Source organism: Bubalus bubalis, chromosome 23 (genome assembly GCF_019923935.1).
Source record: "Bubalus bubalis isolate 160015118507 breed Murrah chromosome 23, NDDB_SH_1, whole genome shotgun sequence".
Taxonomy (NCBI): domain Eukaryota; kingdom Metazoa; phylum Chordata; class Mammalia; order Artiodactyla; family Bovidae; genus Bubalus; species Bubalus bubalis.
Window position 1 is genome coordinate 897,287 of NC_059179.1, and position 19,678 is coordinate 916,964.

General features: G+C 40.7%; 1 protein-coding gene across 9 annotated transcripts in view; it reads left to right on the plus strand.

Moving 5' to 3' along the window:
* IPMK (inositol polyphosphate multikinase) overlaps positions 1 to 19,678 on the plus strand; it is a 116,464-nt gene that overhangs the window by 62,808 nt on the left and 33,978 nt on the right. For 5 of the 9 annotated variants that reach the window (XR_006640525.1, XR_006640520.1, XR_006640524.1 and 2 more), the window contains one exon: positions 934 to 1,132. The gene's annotated coding sequence lies outside the window, so the exon portion shown is untranslated. Of the gene's footprint in view, positions 1 to 933; positions 4,624 to 19,678 lie in introns of those variants that run through there. The other 4 variants (XR_006640522.1, XR_006640526.1, XR_006640528.1 and 1 more) reach the window with 2 other exon arrangements.

Consider the following 19,678-nt stretch of genomic DNA (forward strand, 5'->3'; position numbering starts at 1 on the left):
TTGTGAAACCTTAGGATATTGGTGATTTCTAAGTGACGGGAAATGTGTACACACACACACACACACACGGGGGAAGTGTGAGGAAGAGAGAGAGAAAAGCATAGCTCTGGAGAATTTGCTAGGTTGATGAGTGGGAAAAAAAAATGGTGCTTCATATTTTCAAATTTCATTGCTTGCTATCATGAAGACAGAAATAAATACCTTGCTTTTGGCAGAAAGCTATGGGCAGGTATGTAGGGGGTAGTTTACATATTTCTTCCCTTGAACTATCATTGTTGTATTTCCTTGTCACACTAAGTAATTGCTTTGAGATTAGTATTTAATCACTAAGCTGTAAGTCCCCTGAGGGCAGAGACTGGGTCTTGTGCACCCTGATGAGAACAAAGAATAATGCCTGTTTCTTAGTCAGCTCAAGCTACCTTAACAAAATACCATAAACCAAGTGGCTTAAATAAAAATAATTTTTTTCCTCACAATTCTGTAGGTTAGAAATGTGAAATCATGGTGTCAGCATGGTTGACCCTCTTGCTGTGTCCTGATACAGTAGAAAGAATGAGAGAGACAGAGTCCTCTGGTGGCTCTTCTTATAAAGATACAAAGCCTATCACTGGGGCTCTAACCTTATGACCTCATCTAACCCTAATTACCTCCCAAAGGCCCCACCTCCAAACACCATCACACTGGGATTTAAGGCCTAAACATGGATTTTGGGGGGATGAAAACATTCAGTTCATGACAGCATGGAAAGTGGGATGTACACAGTGCCTGTCACATGGAAGGCCCTCAAGAAATGGCAGTTATATACAAAGGGAAAACTGTAATCTGGGTCTCAGTGTTTCAGTTTCACTATATAGTTCTCTTGCATGTTACAGGTCACATATGATGAACCAGGTAGCAGCATATACAGCTTTGTCATTGTCTTTGTTTCCTTAGCTACATGCACCAGCTCAGCAAGGAAGATGTTCACACTGGCTCTGCTGGGAGAGGCAGTGAGACAGAGATGTGAAACACATCAAGATGGAGCCTGAGCACCAGAAAAAGGTCCTAGCTACTGCTTTCAATGGAACAGTTGTTGGCTGGAGCCTACGTGGACTGCATTCTAAAGGTAGTTTAATGTAGCATTCAGTCACAGGTAAGACTTGCAGAGCTGTTATTATGTGCCAGATATTCTAAGCTCTTATATATGTTGACTCATTTTAGTAATTACAAAAACTCATAAGGGGTAAAAAAATTATTATTGTAATTTCACAAATGGTGAAACTGAGGTAAAAATATGTAAAGGACACAGTTCAGCTCATGACACCATCTTTGCCCAACTTTGGAGTTTATAGCTCCTCTTAATCGTTTTCCGTTTTTGCCTATCTTGAACCTACTCTTCCCTGCTAAACCTCTCCCAAGACTTCAGAAGTAGGCTTGGGGACCAGTGAAAGGTAATGCCTCTCTGCACAAACACATTTCAGAACTCAGGACATAGGGAAATGTATGTGTCATGTGAAAGAAGCTTATTTCCACTGGCTACAGTTAGATTCATCCCTAGGGTATCATGAATTCCTTTCCTGGTACCAGCACTGACTCTGATAGGCAGCCAGTGGCACCCCAGGAAAGAGAGAGTGTTGTCACTTCCTACATTATTATCTCTTTTATGCACTTTTGGGGAACAAATGCAAATGTTAGATGGATTTTACTTGTGTATCTACATTTCTTTGAGTTCTATGGGGGACAGCAGAAAAGAGGTAGAATAAAAAGTGATATTTCATCCCTGTTCAGTCAATGGGGTGAGGATCTTGGACCCTTGATCCTTGATCTGCTGACCCTTGACGTAAGTGCAGTGACCTTGAACTCTAGTGCTAGCACCTTGCTTTGTGTCACAACCCTCCACCTCTTGGCTTTTGCTTTTCTACCCATTTATTCTCATTTTCCTGCTTGCTTCTATCATGAGTCAGTCATCAGTGACAATAGGTCTCTTGATTCTTTCTGTGTGTGACAGAATCTTAAGACTTTTCCTTGAAGGTTGAAGACTAGAATGTTTCTATATAAAGAAATCAGACTTCTATAAACTGATAAGCCTGGGCTATCTTGTTTCCTGGGAAATAAGTGGAAAGGGTCTGAGAGAGGAAATTATGGCTTTTCATATTAATTGAGAGGAGTCAGTTATTCCAAAGAAAATATTCTGCTCTGTATTCAGTTAAACAATTTGTCAAATACCCATTCATTTAACAGAGATACAAAGAGGTGTTAAAAGTTCTTGTCATAGCATGCAAGGAGGCTTATACATTTTTCTTGGGGTGAAAGAATTGAAAAGATAAAAACATTAGTAAATCATGGAATATCATGAACAGAAATGCAAAATAGTCTGATTTTAAGTATACATAGTTGACAGCCATCAATCCTCAGGATCTGAACTTCCAAATCAGTTCCACTTTATAAGACCACAGATAGTGTTGATTTGAACACTCCATAAAAGGAACATGCTTAAAAATTAAATACTGGACTAAAGAGTTTCCTAGAGGAAAATTCCATATATATTTTTTTTCTTTCCAAAGCTACTTTTGGCATGTTTTTGAAATCCAAATCTGAGCAGCAAAGACTTTTTTACAACTAAATGAGAATATCAGAAGGGAGCTGGAACCTTCATAGAAGTCCAAGAGTAAAAAAAAATAATTCATTTAAGTGAACTGTGACCGAGCATGCCAGCTCTCTGCTCAGTATCCATTCTCTGCTCCTTCAACAGTAATGTAAAACACCAGTTATCATCTTGGTATATGGAAGCCATACTATAAAATATACATATCCCAGACCTTAAGAAAGCTCTGAGGTGTCATGTATAGTCATATGACCAAGTTCTGGTCTGTTGGTTTTGAGCTGTGGTCATGTGTGTATTTTTCAGGCCATGTACCTTTTAAAGAAAGGGATTTCCCATTCCTCTCCATTTCCTTCTTTTTATGATGTCTGGAATGCAAATATGGACTATGCAGATGTGTGTAACGAACCAGCCTTGTAGCTCATTGTTTTTATTTGCTTATCTCTGAATATTAATGAGGCTGAGCATATTTTTCATATACTTATTAGTCATTTAAGCACAGCATCTAACTCAGTGAATTGGAAAAGAGTAAGAAAGCACATCCAAAGAGGTAAGAAGAAAAGAAATAATAAAGATTTCTATTTTTAGCCTTAATTCCTAATGAGTGCTTGTAGAACAATCAGTTTCCTTCTAAGTGTTGGCTTAGCTATGTCAAACAATTTTTTACATGAGTGGTGTTTTGTTCATGTTCAGTTCTAAGCATATCTTTATTTTCTCTTTTTTTTTTTTTTTTTTTTAACTCCATGAGTTGCCTGGTCTTATGTTATTTAATTCTCAAGCATTTGAAAGGTCTTAATAACTATATTTTTTTGGCATTAATTTCAAATTTTATTGTACTCTGGTTGAAGTAATCTGAGTTGTATATTGATCTTTGGGGATTTATTAAGATTAATTCAAAGGCCTAAAATGGTTTACTTTTATAAATGTTGTATATGTATCCAAAAAATATATATTCTTAATGGCTCTGTGTGTGTGTATTCCAACATTTAATATATTTGATAAATCCAGTACAGTATTAATTGTTCTTATCTTTGATATTATCACTTATTCTTATCTGTTTCTTATATCACTTTCTGAGAGGACTATGTTGTAAATATATAACATAATTTTAGAATTATAGTTATTCTTCTTAGAATAATGCTTTTTGCAATTATTTTGATGATCACCTTATGCTTCTTCTGGTGTTTGCCAAACAATTATAGAAGTTGATTGTGTTTATGTCTTGGCTTGATTAGATCTTTTCAATGATTTTGGCATTTGGAAGGAATTCTTGAGAGGGAAATTTTATTTTAGTTATTATTTCTCTCTCTCCTGCTGTGCTCATCCACTCTTCTTTAGTGGTTTCGCAACTGTAAAAAGAAGTGTGAAATTTCAACAAGAATAGATATTTTCAGGGAGTTTTACCCAGAATAACAACATTACTAAAAGATTTAGCTGAAAATGTGGGGACTGTGCTGAATAGTACTGGCAGTGTTGTGTATCTCTGGGAGGGGAGTGTAGAAGTGTATGTTAAATCCATGTTAGCAAAAATCTTTGAAATGAGGCTCTTCATTTTATTCGGTAGACTTTGTACAGGTCTGAAATACTCTGTTGGTTTGGCTTTACTTTTGGTTTCTTAATAATAGAACAGGGAAAACATTTACTTAATATTATTCTCAACGTTGTCATGTAAACTATTTGTGACTATTTGTGACATTATTTGAAGATCTGAAATGAAAAACTCCCAATGTCTGAAAAATTATTTCGTTATTACTCTCAAAACAATGTCTTCAGTGAATGTCTACAGTTATATAAGTGATGTACCTAAAGTCTCTGGCTGACACAGTTTGACTTTTATCATGATATAGTATTCTTCTGGATCAATGAGTCCCTAATTTGACAGTGTTATCAGGAGACCAATTTGAAATATAACTGCTTAGAGTTCCAGAAATATAAAGCCAAACACATCATTCCTTTATTTTGTTTTATTATCACTTACTAGCTTGTATTGCACTATAATTATTTAACTCTTTGTATTAAAATCTTATAGTTTTCCCCCAGTATTCATTGTTCTCTCCCCAATTTTTAAACTCCAATTTTTGGTTCAGTGCTTGGTTCCTCAGAAAAAAGAACAAATTTCCCAGCCTCTTTTGTAGCTGCTGCTACTGCTAAGTCACTTCAGTCGTGTCCGACTCTGTGTGACCCCGTAGATGGCAGCCCACCAGACTCCCCAGTCCTTGGGATTCTCTAGGCAAGAACACTGGAGTGGGTTGCCATTTCCTTCTCCAATGCATGAAAGTGCAAAGTGAACGTGAAGTCGTTCAGTCATATCTGACTCTTAGTGACCCCATGGACTGCAGCGTACCAGGCTCCTCCATCCATGGGATTTGCAAGGCAAGAGTACTGGAGTGGGTTGCCATTGCCTTCTCCAGCTTTTATAGCTAGATATGGCCAAATGATTATGTTCCATTCAATGGGATGTATCTGGAGGTAATGTATAAAGTTGAGGTGGAGGGGGGCATCTGTCTTCTTTTATACTTTCTTATAGTTGTTGGGCAGATAAAGATGTAATACCTGGAGCTACAGCATTTATCTTGGACAATGAGGTGACCTTTAGACTAGATGTCCTATAGAGAGCAAAAACAAGATAGTTAAGTTTGATTTCTTATACTACAAGTTCTTTAACAGTTCTGATATGACTACTATTTGGCTTTTTGAATATGAGAGAGAAATAAACTTCCATTTTTGTTTAAACCACTATGATTTTTAGCTATTTTGGCACTCACATTCTAATATAATCTTAGCTAACAGACTCTACAATGTTTTTGCATGTCAAGCATGCACTTTCCATTCTTCAGGATATACTATCTCAATTTTCCTATTTTTATACATGTGATTAGATGAGGCTGAGACTAGTCCCCTAGTTTCAAGGAAGGGCATATGAGCCTTGCCTCACCAATCATAGCATTCCATCTAGTGGGCCTCGGTGATTGGTTCACAGATAGTCACAGGATCCATCCCAGACTAATGAGGTACAATCTGGGACTTTTGTTGGAACTAATAGGAAGGAGAAGCTCTTTTTCCACCACAGTTGATAAACTATGAGGACTTGAATCTGAGGCTCTTTTTAGCATAAATGAGGGCTTGTCTGAAAGAGAGGACAACACAGGAAAAATATTGGCATGGAGTTAACACACACACACACACACACACACAGACACCAAAAGATTGTAACATTATTTGAGTGTTTTGTTCTAGCCATTCCTGAAGCTAAATATTCCTGGCCTCTAATTCAGTTCAGTTCAGTTGCTCAGTTGTGTCCGACTCTTTGCGACCCCATGAATTGCAGCACGCCAGGCCTCCCTGTCCATCACCAACTCCCTGAGTTCACCCAAACTCATGTCCAACGAGTCGGTGATGCCATCCAGCCATCTCATCCTCTGTCGTCCCCTTCTTCTCCTGCCCCCAAATCCCTCCCAGCATCAGAGTCTTTTCCAATGAGTCAACTCTTTGCATGAGGTGGCCAAAGTACTGGAGTTTCAGCTTAAGCATCAGTCCTTCCAAAGGACACCCAGGACTGATTTCCTTTAGAATGGACTGGTTGGATCTCCTTGCAGTCCAAGGGACTCTCAAGAGTCTTCACCAACACCACAGTTCAAAAGCATCAATTCTTTGGTGCTCAGCTTTCTTCACAGTCCATTCACATCCATACATGACCACTGGAAAAATCATAGCCTTGACTAGATGGACCTTTGTTGGCAGAGTAATGTCTCTCCCTTTGAATATGCTATCTAGGTTGGTCATAACTTTTCTTCCAAGGCGTAAGCATCTTTTAATTTCGTGGCTGCGATCACTATCTGCAGTGATTTTGGAGCCCCCAAAATAAAGTCTGACACTGTTTTCACTGTTTCCCCATCTATTCCCCATGGGACCCTCTTTCACTTTCATCAAGAGGCTTTTTAGTTCCTCTTCACTTTCTGCCATAAGGGTGGTGTTATCTGCATATCTGAGGTTATTGAGATTTCTCCTAGCAATCTTGATTCCAGCTTGTGCTTCTTCCAGCCCAGCATTTCTCATCATGTACTCTGCATATAAGTTAAATAAGCAGGGTAACAATATACAGCCTTGATGTACTCCTTTTCCTATTTGGAACCAGTCTCTTGTTCCATGTGCAGTTCTAACTGTTGCTTCCTAAGCTGCATACAGGTTTTTCAATAGGCAGGTCAGGTGGTCTGGTATTCCCATCTCTTTCAGAATTTTCCACAGTTTATTGTGATCCACACAGTCAAAGGCTTTGGCATAGTCAATAAAGCAGAAGACTGGATTTTATTCTTCTTTTTTCTTTTTGCAGTTTTCATAGGCAACAGTATCTTCAAGAGAGCTAATACTTAACAATGGTATGACCAACCATTATCAGATACCTAATTTTATTTTGAAGGCCAAAACTCATAGAATGCTTATTACTATTTCCAAAGTAGTCACATTGGGGTCTTTAAACATCTTTAAATAAATGTTACTGCCACTGCTCAGTATATTTTGAGAAATGGTCCTATAAATTGCCTTCAACATCTGTGGCATTTTTTTTTTCTTTGTAACTCAATAGTAATAAACCTTTATCATGTGAAAATGACTTGGTTTCTGCAACCAGCCAAACTTGAGTTGAAATTAAGTCTGCTAAGTTTGGAGAGAAAGAGACTCAGGAGCATAAGTGAAAGGAAGTATAGTAGAAAGGAAATGAACTTTTAATACATTTTGTTAAAACTCATTAAAATATATTTAGTAGCCATTATTAAGTTCAGTTTACCTAAGAGAAGTTGTGTAAATGGCCTGAGGGTTCACAGTCCATGTAGCCAGGGCTAGGACCCAATTTCAGATCTGTCTGACTCCAAAGACTGACTTTTTCTTTCCACCATTTTGCATCCTTAAGGCTGACTTTGTTTGATGAGATTGGATACATCCAGGGTGGTATGGCCATAGACAAGGCTGACTTTATTTGGAATAAAAACTGCTGGTGGTGCTAATGGTAAAGAGCTCACCTGCCAATACAGGAAATGTAAGGGATTTGGGTTCAATCCCTGGATCAGGAAGATCTCCTGGAGGAGAGCATGGCAACTCACTCCAGTATTATTTCCTGGAGACTCCCATGGAGCTAGGAGCCTGGTGGGCTACAGTTCATAGGGTCACAAAGAGTTGAACATGGCTGAAGCACAACATGCAAAGCAAAGAGACTTACTTCCTCTTGAGTTTTGTCATGTAAGTGTCATGCCATAGGGTAGAGATAAACACCTCTAGTGTCACAGGGGTACGGATCAAGTGAAGTTTATTAGGGGAGATTTAAAAAAGGTCAGCCCATCATGTGTAGTTTAGGCTTAGCAGGATGTACTGTTGAAAGCAGCCCCTGAGAAGAATCCTGCCACTGTACTCCTTGGAAAACGGAGAATGCTGTGGTCTGAGCATGTGTGTCTCTCCAAAGTTTACAAGTTGAAAACCAGTAGGTAGGGTCTTTGGGAGGCAATTAGGCCCTAAGGGTCAAGCCCATGTGAATGGGATTAGAGCCCTTATAAAAGAGGCTCCAGAGGGCTAGTTTGCCTCTTTCACCACATGAGGACACAGTGAGAAGTTAGCAGTCTGCAACCTGGAAGCGGCCCCTCACCAGAACCCGACTGTATTGGCATGTTGGTCTCAGACAAACAGCCTCCAAAGCTGTGAGATACATGTTTCTGTTGTTTATAATCTGTTTTGTTATAGCAGCCTGAAAGGATTAAGAAAATACTGAAGGGGAGCAGAAAACACTTGTTTGGTCACGTACAATGAGTGTTTTCTAGTGGCAAGAAGTGGCCTTGCTGAAAAAAGAGAGTGTTCAGTGCCCAGAAGTCATTAGTTTAGGGGGTTCACATGCTAGAAGCTGGTAGGAGCTACTTACCTTATAGAGCTTCAGCTGAGCCAGCTCACTCCTACTGAGCAAACTCTTTGCCAGATCACCAAAAGGATGGGCAGTGATGAGAAGGGACAGTAAGGGGGCAGGTGTAGATGGAGCCACCAGGGCCACCCATCAGATTTACAGTTTGTCTTTTTCCAGCAAATGTGTACTTTCCTGACATGACAAATTTATTTTGAATGGATATGTTTGTTTGTTCTAGCATGTGCCCCCAAAGGGTAACTTACAGATTGAATACTCTTGAAAATGAGCTGCTATAGAGTGTGTTTTAGGCATATGTGACCTAGGACTCAGTATGTTTGTTTGTATATTCTAGAGTGTGGATATGTTGTTTTGTGCCTCCAAAGGGTAACAGATTCAATTCTCTTTGGAAAATGAGCTGCTGGAGAGTGTATCTAAGGCATATATGACCCAGGACTTTTAGCTCGCTGTCTATTTGAAAGAAAGTCTCCCAGGAGCTTCAACAGAGAAGAGGAATACGTCATGGTTATCTTGAGCATCTGTGGTGATAATTAGTGACCAGAACATCCCAGGGTAACAAAAAGTCCAAGATTCTCTATCTGTTCTTTTGAACCTAATCCAGAGATGGGAATAGAGGCAATGAGTCAGCTGTCTTGATGGATGCATGTGTTGTTGTCTACAGATAGGGACTGTTGTTTTTAAGAAGGTTGTCTATGCCTTTGGGTAGGAGACTTTTATTTTACCTGCTTCTTCTCTACCACTTAATGACATCATTTTCCAGTGGTGATTGTGGAATGGAGCACTGTCACATTCTCTATCTCTGTCTGTTGCCTGTTCAAGAAGTGGCTGGAAATTTTCTGCAATTGCAGCATGTAAAATACAGCTCTGCTGTGGTGCCTTTTATAAAGGAAAGGATGGGCTAAGCTGCTTCTGGTTTTGATGAGGATCGCAAGAAACAATACCAGGAGCATAGTGAGGGGAGGGGTCTGGAAGCAGATAGTTGGGAGATAAAGGGAGATGGGATGTGAGCTGCTAACAGACACAACTACTGTGGATTCCATTATCTCCTGGCTGTTTGATCCTGCACCAGTTACTGAACCTCTCTCAGCCTCACATCTGTTTGAAAATGGGAATTATAATAATACCTTTTTGGTTTGAAACCTTAGAGTTCCCTGGGTGAATGTTAAAACTGGCCCCCATGCATGGAGGGTAGGGAGAAACTGAATAAAGAGGCTGACCACTACAGATTGGTATATGGCTGATTTAGTAAGCAAGAAAATTTACATGTGAGGTTTGTTTTGTGTGACCACAAGATGAGTAGATCTCTGTACCTGAACAACAGAATCTTAAAAGTTTATACAGGGGTCTTCAGGGGTTCAGTCACATATACCATCCAGAGGGTCTCAACAACTCCTTCCTCTTTTAAGGCTACATCCTTGAATTGGCTGCTAGGATGGGGACAGTAAGCACAGGTTCATTCCAAGGACAAGGAAGTGGCTGGGAAGCCTCCCACGGTCTGGGTCCAGCTCAAGAGCCAACCTGCAGCACATCCTCTCAGTGACCTCCTCCAGCACGTCTACCCCATAAAATTGTTGAGATTAAATGATTCAATTTCTAGAGTGTCTGCTGTGTAGAGGTATGATGGTAAGCAATAAAAGTGCTATTTTTTGTTAGGATGATGATGACAATAATTATAATTATTAAGGGCATCATGGTGGCTCAATGATAAAGAATCCATCTGCACCGCAGGAAATGTGGGTTCGATCCCTGGGTTGGGAAGATCTGCTGGAGTACCAAATGGCAACCCACTCAAGTGTTCTTGCCTGGGAAGTCCCATGGATAGAAGAGCCTGTCAGGCTACAATCCATGGCGTCGCAAAGAGTCAGACACAACTGAGCACACATGCATGCAAGGATGTCATGGGAGAGGACTGGCATTTTGAAAGCATCTGGCAAAATATATCAGTCTGTATCCAATCTGGTGAGATAAACCACAAAATAATTTAAACGGGTGTATCATATAAAGTGGAGAAGACGATGGCACCCCACTCCAGTACTCTTGCTTGGAAAATCCCATGGATGGAGGAGCCTGGTAGGCTGCAGTCAATGGAGTCGCTAAGAGTCGGACACGACTGAGTGACTTCACTTTCACTTTTCACTTTTATGCATTGGAGAAGGAAATGGCAACCCACTCCAGTGTTCTTGCCTGGAGAATCCCAGGGATGGCAGAGCCTGTTGGGCTGCCATCTATGGGGTCGCACAGAGTCAGACACGACTGAAGCGACTTGGCAGCAGCAGCAGCATCATATAAAGACCTATTAAATGTTGAGAAAAGGGTAACTGTAAGATAAAAGAAGACTTTATAGGGTTCCTAGACTGAGGGAGAGTACACAGGAACACACACCTGGAAGAAGGGCTCATCCTTAAGGCTGGGGTTCAGATTTTGTTGAAAAAGTTGTAGTTACAGCCCACTGCATGGTAAAAATTTTTGATTTTCATGGTCTGCATATTCTGGGCAAGCAAGAAACAACTATCCAGGAACATGTCGGATACAGGACAGCTGTAGCCAGCTAGCTGGCATGTGGCTGTGCAGAAAGAGTGAGGGCACCATTCAGGGTTGCCATCGCTATTGAGAGGGCTCTGAGAAGGTGATTGCTAGGTCAGGCTGAGGCTGCAATGTCATCAAAAGACCATACATTCTGGCAGCTGGCTGGGGTCAAGTACTACATTTTGCCTACACACCAACACCAAGGACTGACCCTGCAGCCACAGCAAAGAGCAGTTATCTTTCCTTTAGAAATGTTCCTGTAGCACCCTCTACTGAAAATGTTTTAAAACGGCACTCACTGTAAAAGAGAAATGCATTAAGAAAATCCACTTACTGCAGAGCATGTGTTGAAGGGGTGCATTTAAGGTAAAGCTGAGAGGCAATACTTTGATAACTGGCACACAGGGTTTCTTGTGGTTCATAGTAACTGTTCAATAAATGTTGGTTTGATCTTTGCCCCAAGGCAACTGGATGAGCTAGTCATATTTGACATAGAACACTGGCTTGAAAACCCTCCCTCTAGCATTACTTTTGTAACCCTGCACAAGTGACTTATCTTCCCCAGACCTTAGCTTCTTCATTTATAAAACAAAAGGGGTGGACTAGGTGCATAGCCTCCAATGTTCACCTTTAAGATATAAAAATATTAAAATACAGGGCAAACCCCCCTGGCCTCCAGAATCAGGCAATCAAGTAGTGTCCCTTGGGCTGTAGCCACAGAAGCCAGGGCACCAGTTGTGTGTAGAAGCTCCTCTCCAGGAGATACTGTCACTCTGGAGGTCGGCAGAGGGAGAGCAGGAAGGTGGCATGTACCAATCTTGGTCCCCTGAGTATACAGCAAGCCTCTGCCCCTTAGTCCAATGCTTGAAAACTAGCAAATGAGCCTCTTTCATAGGAAGTCTGAATGCTTTGCAAAGGGCTGCTTCTGTGCTGAGCCCTGAGGTGAGTAAGTTGTGTGGGGACCTAGGAAGAGCTCTTTCTCAGTTCTCCATAGCCCTGTGGGTCTTGTGGATGCAAGCTCCATTGGTTTTCACAGCCAGATTTTTTTTGGGATTGTCTCTCAGGTGCAGGCCTTAAAAGTTGGGGTGCCCAATGTGGGATAAAGCCTTTCCTTCCTCAGGGAGAAGTTCCAGGTTTCTATTTTCCTTCTGATTGTGGTTCACCCCGCAGGGGGTATGGTTTATGATGAGATTGTGTCCCAGCCTCCTCTATCCTTTTGATGTGTTTTTTTCTTATTTGCCAGCTATATATATTTTTTTAATTTATTATTTTTTTATTTCTAATTTTTTAACACCAAAATCATTTTATATTGGGGTACAGATGATTAACAATGTTTTGGTAGTTTCAGGTGAACAACGAAAGGACTCAGCCATACATATGCATGTATCCATTCTCCCCCAAGCCCCCCTTTCATCCAGGCTTGGCAGCTATTTTTAAAGTGTTTCCCCCCCCACCCCCAGAGGAAATTATTCTGTATATAGCTATACATGAGTGTGCTACTGGAGGGAGGTGAGTTCAGGATCTTCCTATGTCACCAGCTTAAACTGGAACCCCTGAAATACAATAAAATTTGAATAGCAGCAGCTGCTACTGCTGTTTAGTTGCCGAGTTGTGTCTGACTCTTTCAGACCCATGGACTGTGGCCCACTAGACTCCTCTGTCAATGAAATTTCCCAGACATTGTGCTATTATTTGAATAGCACAATCCCTTTAATACTGCTGTGATATGATGGTATATTATCTTATTGAACATCATCTTGCAATAGATGAGGATGTTGATATATAGGTGTCCTTAAGTGTCTGTGGGACACTGGTTCCGTGACTTCCTTGAATACCAAAAATCTGTGGATCTTAATGTCCTTTATATAAAATGGTGTAGTATTTGCATATAACCTATACATATCCAAGTACTGCATTTCGGACTCTTTTGTTGACCATGATGGCTACTCCATTTCTTCTGAGGGATTCCTGCCTGCAGTAGTAGATATAATGGTCATCTGAGTTAAATTCACACATTCCAGTCCATTTTAGTTCGCTGATTCCTAGAATGTCGACATTCAGTCTTGGCATCTCCTGTTTGACCACTTCCAATTTGCCTTGATTCATGGACCTGACATTCCAGGTTCCTATGCAATATTGCTCTTTACAGCATCGGACCTTGCTTCTATCACCAGTCACATCCACAGCTGGGTATTGTTTTTGCTTTGGCTCCGTCTCTTCGTTCTTTCTGGAGTTATTTCTCCACTGATCTCCAGTAGCATATTGGGCACCTACTGAGCTGGGGAGTTCCTCTTTCAGTATCCTATCATTTTGCCTTTTCATACTGTTCATGGGGTTCTCAAGGCAAGAATACTGAAGTGGTTTGCCATTCCCTTCTCCAGTGGATCACATTCTGTCAGATCTCTCCACCATGATCCGCCCGTCTTGGGTTGCCCCACGGGCATGGCTTAGTTTCATTGAGTTAGACAAGACTGTGGTCCTAGTGTGATTAGATTGACTAGTTTTCTGTGAGTATGGTTTCAGTGTGTCTGCCCTCTGATGCCCTCTTGCAACACCTACCATCTTACTTGGGTTTCTCTTACCTTGGGTGTGGGGTATCTCTTCACGGCTGCTCCAGCAAAGCACAGCTGCTGCTCCTTACCTTGGACAAGGGGTATCTCCTCATCGCTGCCCTTCCTGACCTTCAATGTGGGATAGCTCCTCTAGGCCCTCCTGCACCCGCACAGCCAAAAAAGATGTGCTTTTCATTATAGGGGACTGGAATGCAAAAGTAGGAAGTCAAGAAACACCTGGAGTAACAGGCAAATTTGGCCTTGGAATATGGAATGAAGCAGGACAAAGACTAATAGAGTTTTGCCAAGAAAATGCACTGGTCATAACAAACACCCTCTTCTAACAACACAAGAGAAGACTCTACACATAGACATCACCAGATGGTCAAGACCAAAATCAGATTGATTATATTCTATACAGTGGAAGTGAGAAATAGATTTAAGGGCCTAGATCTGATAGATAGAGTGCCTGATGAACTATGGACGGAGGTTCGTGACATTGTACAGGAGACAGGGATCAAGATCATCCCCATGGGAAAAAAAATGCAAAAAAGCAAAATGGCTGTCTGGGGAGGCCTTACAAATAGCTGTGAAAAGGAGAGAAGTGAAAAGCAAAGGACAAAAGGAGAGATATAAGCATGTGAATGCAGAGTTCCAAAGAATAGCAAGAGATAAGAAAGCCTTCCTCAGTGATCAATTCAAAGAAATAGAGGAAAACAACAGAATGGGAAAGACTAGAGATCTCTTCAAGAAAATTAGAGATACCAAGGGAACATTTCATGCAAAGATGGGCTCGATAAAGGACAGAAATGATATGGACCTAACAGAAGCAGAAGATATTAAGAAGAGGTGGCAAGAATACACAGAACAACTGTACAAAAAAGATCTTCACGACCCAGATAATCACAATGGTGTGATCATTGACTTAGAGCCAGACATCCTGGAATGTGAAGTCAAGTGGGCCTTAGAAAGCATCACTATGAACAAAGCTAGTGGAGGTGAAGGAATTCCGGTGGAGCTATTTCAAATCCTGAAAGATGATGTTGTGAAAGTGCTGCCCTCAATATGCCAGCACATTTGGAAAACTCAGCAGTGGCCACAGGACTGGAAAAGGTCAGTTTGCATTCCAATACCAAAGAAAGGCAATGCCAAAGAATGCTCAAACTATCACACAATTGCACTCATCTCACATGCTAGTAAAGTAATGCTCAAAATTCTCCAAGCCAGGCTTCAGCAATATGTGAACCATGAAATTCCAGATGTTCAAGCTGGTTTTAGAAAAGGCAGAGGAACCAGAGATCAAATTGCCAACATCTGCTGGATCATGGAAAAAGCAAGAGAGTTCCAGAAAAAACATCTATTTCTCCTTTACTGACTATGCCAAAGCCTTTGACTGTGTGGATCACAATAAACTGTGGAAAATTCTGAAAGAGATGGGAATAGCAGACCACTTGACCTGCCTCTTGAGAAATCTGTATGCAGGTCAGGAAGCAACAGTTAGAACTGGACATGGAACAACAGACTGGTTGCAAATAGGAAAAGGAGTACGTCAAGGCTGTATATTGTTACCCTGCTTATTTAACTTCTATGCAGAGTACGTTGGACTGGAAGAAACACAAGCTAAAATCAAGATTGCCGGGAGAAATATCAATAACCTCAGATATGCAGATGACACCACCCTTATGGCAGAAAGTGAAGAGGAACTAAAAAGCCTCTTGATGAAAGTGAAAGAGGAGAGTGAAAAAGTTGGCTTAAACCTCAACATTCAGAAAATGAAGATCATGGCATCCGGTCCCATCACTTCATGGGAAATAGATGGGGAAAAAGTGGAAACAGTGTCAGACTTTATTTTTTGGGGCTCCAAAATCACTGCAGATGGTGACTGCAGCCATGAAATTAAAAGACGCTTACTCCTTGGAAGGAAGGTTATGACCAACTTAGATAGCATATTCAAAGGGAGAGACATTACTTTGCCAACAAAGGTCTGTCTAGTCAAGGCTATGGTTTTTCCTGTGGTCATGTATGGATGTGAGAGTTGGACTGTGAAGAAGGCTGAGCGCCAAAGAATTGATGCTTTTGAACTGTGGTGTTGGAGAAGACTCTTGAGAGTCCCTTGGACTGCGAGGAGATCCAACCAGTCCATTCTGAAGGAGATCGGCCCTGGGATTTCTTTGGAAGGAATGATGCTAAAGCTGAAACTCCAGTACTTTGGCCATCTCATGCGAAAAGTTGACTCATTGGAAAAGACTCTGATGCTGGGAGGGATTGGGGCAAGAGGAGAAGGGGACAACAGAGGATTAGATGGCTGAATGACATTACCAACTCGATGGACCTGAGTTTGAGTGAACTCCGAGAGTTGATGATGGACAGGGAGGCCTGGCGTGCTGCCATTCATGGAGTCACAAAGAGTCTGACACAGCTGAGTGACTGACTGCACTGAAATGAACACATATATATGGAAGAAGGCAATGGCATCACACTCCAGTACTCTTGCCTGGAAAATCCCATGGACGGAGGATCCTGGTGGGCTGCAGTCCATGGGGTTGCTAAGAGTCGGACATGACTGAGCGACTTCACTTTCACTTTTCACTTTCATGCACTGGAGAAGTAAATGGCAACCCACTCCAGTGTTCTTGCCTGGAGAATCCCAGGGATGACAGAGCATGGTGGGCTGCCGTCTGTGGGGTGGCACAGAGTCGGAAACGACTGAAGCAACTTAGCAGCAGCAGCAGCAGGAAGATGATACTGATGAAATTATTTTCAGGGCAGGGATGGAGACACAGACATGGAGAACAGACTTATGGACATGGGGAGAAGGGAGGAGGCAGAGGGTGGGATGTATTGAGAGAGTAACATGGAAACTTACATTTCCATGTGTGAAATAGGTAGCCAATTTGCTGTATGGCTCAGGGAACTCAAAAAGGGGCTCTGTATCAACCTGGAGGGGTGGTTTGGGGAGGGAAATGGGAGGGAGGTCCAAGAGGGAAAGGACATATGTATACCTATGGCTGATTCATGTTGATGTTTGGCAGAAACCAACAAATTCTGTAAAGTAAATATCCTTCATTAAAAAATAAATTAATGAAATAAACAAGCAAACTAAAAACATGCCAGGTGTTAGGGATTTCCCTGGAGATCCAGGGGTTAGGTCTCTCAGCTTCCACTGACGCAGCACAGGTTCAATCTTTCGTTGGGTAACTAAAATCCCACATGCCACTTGGTATGGCCACAAGGTTATATATATATATGTATAGATAGATAGATAGATAGATTGTGTTAAGGAATAAAAAGATTTATTAAATAAATTAATTAAATAAACATGCCAAGTTTGTTCTCTATAAATTTTGAATATAAAAACTGGAAAAAGATCAGAAAATGAAAAATCATAAGAATAATATAACACATAAAACATTAAGATACCACTTTTAAAATGCTCAGAAGCAACATTGACGTTTAAAATAAAAATGTGCTTATGCAAAAATAAAGTTGATAAGTGGTATAGTAACAGTATCACTGATAGAAATTATTTTTCCTAAATAATCTCCAAAATAAACATAATTCCAATCAAAAAGAGAGAAGTACAAAGGGGGAATCCACCTACTATACATTTAAAATATAAAATAACACAGGTTTCCCTGGTGGCTCAGATGGTAAAGAATCTGCCTGCAGTGCGGGAAACCTGGGTTCAATCCCTGGTTTGGGAAGATCACCTGGAAGAGGGCATGGCAACCCACTCCAGTATTCTTGCCTGGAGAATCCCCATAGACAGAGGACCCCAGCAGGCTACAGTCCATGGGGTCACAAAGAGTCAGATACGACTGAGTGACTAAACACAAACACAGAAGAAAAGAATTTATTTTTAAAAAATTGACCTTAAATACTATGACAAATATGCAATGTAACTAAATCACCAATGTTAGTCTCAAAGATACACATTAAATGTGCACACACAAAAAGGGAAAAGACCAAGAGCATAATTGATGAAAAATTTGGATTGGCAGGTAATCTGCAGAAGAATAATAAAAATAGTCAGAAAACAAATAAAGGAATAATCAATCACATTGATGATCAGGAATATTCAAATTAAAAGATTATATGATACCCTTGTCCACCTATAATATGGATTTAAAATAGTCTAAAATACTAATTTTTAAGGCTGAGTGCTGAAGAATTGATGTTTTTGAACTGTGGCACTGGAGAAGACTTCAAGAATATCAAGTAAGTCAATCCTAAAGGAAATCAGTCCTGAATATTCATTGTAAGGACTGATGCTAAAGCTGAAGCTCCAATACTTTGGCCACATGATGTGAAGACCTGACTCCTTCAAAAAGACCCTGATGTTGGGAAAGATTGAAGGCAGGAAGAGAAGGGGATGACAGAGGACGAGATGGTTGGATAGTATCATCGACTTAATGGACATGAGTTTTAGTAAGCTACGGGAGATGGTGAAGGACAGGGAAGCCTGGCATGCTGCAGTCCATGGGGTTGCAAAAAGTCAGACACAACTGAGTGACTGAACAACAACAACAATGATACTACTATACACCTATTTAATATGGATTTAAAATAGTCTAAATATTATTCTTTTATAAAAATGTAAAGGAAATTCTAACACACTGCTGGCATATAAATAGAAATGTTTTACGGTACTTTAGATTACATTTGGCTAATATCTGAGAAAGTTTAAGATGCCCTTGTACATGATCCCAAAACTCCACTTCAGGTATATACCCTAGAATTGCTCTTATGTAAAGGCTAAAGTACAAAAATGTTCACAAAAGAATCTCTTAGGTCGGAAAAATATGCATCAGTGTTGCAGTGGATCCTGAATATGCATTAAATAGAATAGTGTGGAATGCTTCCATTGACCTCTTATTTCTCTCTGGTTCCCCAGGATAATTATGATCTTCTTTTTCTTTCACAGTATTTGACACCTAGCCTATGTGTTCACGGAGAAGGCAATGTACTTTTGCCTTTTCACTCCAGTACTTTTGCCTGGAAAATCCCATGGATGGAGGGGCCTGGTAGGCTGCAGTCCATGGGGTCGCCAAGAGTAGGACACGACTGAGCGACTTCACTTTCACTTTTCACTTTCATGCTTTGGAGAAGGAAATGGCAACCCACTCCAGTGTTCTTGCCTGGAGAATCCCAGGGACGGGGGAGCCTTGTGGGGAGCCTGGTGGGCTGCCATCTATGGGGTCACACAGAGTCGGACACGACTGAAGTGACTTAGCAGCAGCAGCAGCTATGTGTTCATAGGTCATTATCAGAAGAGATGAATATTGGTTTAAACTAACCACACATCTGTGGACATTCAACTTTCTTCTTCCTTTCCTTCTAAGTCACCATGAATTAAGTATATCTCCAGTCCCATGAATGGAATTGCCCTTTGGGGAAGCTGGACATGGAAGTAATTAAAAATGATCTTTATCAGTTTCATGACATCATGTAGCTGTCTTTTAAATTGGGCACTCATTTGTACATAAACTAGAAAAGATATGTACAAGTTAGGGTCTTGCCTGCAACTGTTTCCCCACCCACAAATTTACACAACAGGCTGATATTCCCAAGGACTGCATCTGAGATTCTGACAAGGATTGGGCTAGCCATCAGACTGCTCAGTAGTAATATAATGCAATATTTTATGTATTTTAAAAACCATCACTAGTGAGAATGTTACAGCACAGGGAACTCTACTTAATGCTCTGTGATGAGGTGAATAACAAGGAAGTACAAAAGGGAGGGGATGTATGTATAAGTATGCTGATTCATGTTGCTATACATTAGAAACTAACACAGCATTGAAAAGCAACCACATTCCAATGAAACTTAACTTTTTAAAAAATCACAAAAAAAGAATGCTAGGATCAAAATTTTATCAACTAGATCACCTTCAAATATGAGGGGATAATTCATATATTTGTGTGTGTGAATATATACATATATATATACACATCTGTCTATAGTCTTGCCTGAAAAATCCCATGGACAGTGGAACCTGGTAGGCTACAGTCCATAGGGTCGCAAAGAGGCAGACACAACTGAGTGACTTCACTTTCTTTCTTTCACTTTACACATCTCTCTCTATATATATGTGTGAGTGTATATACATATATATAT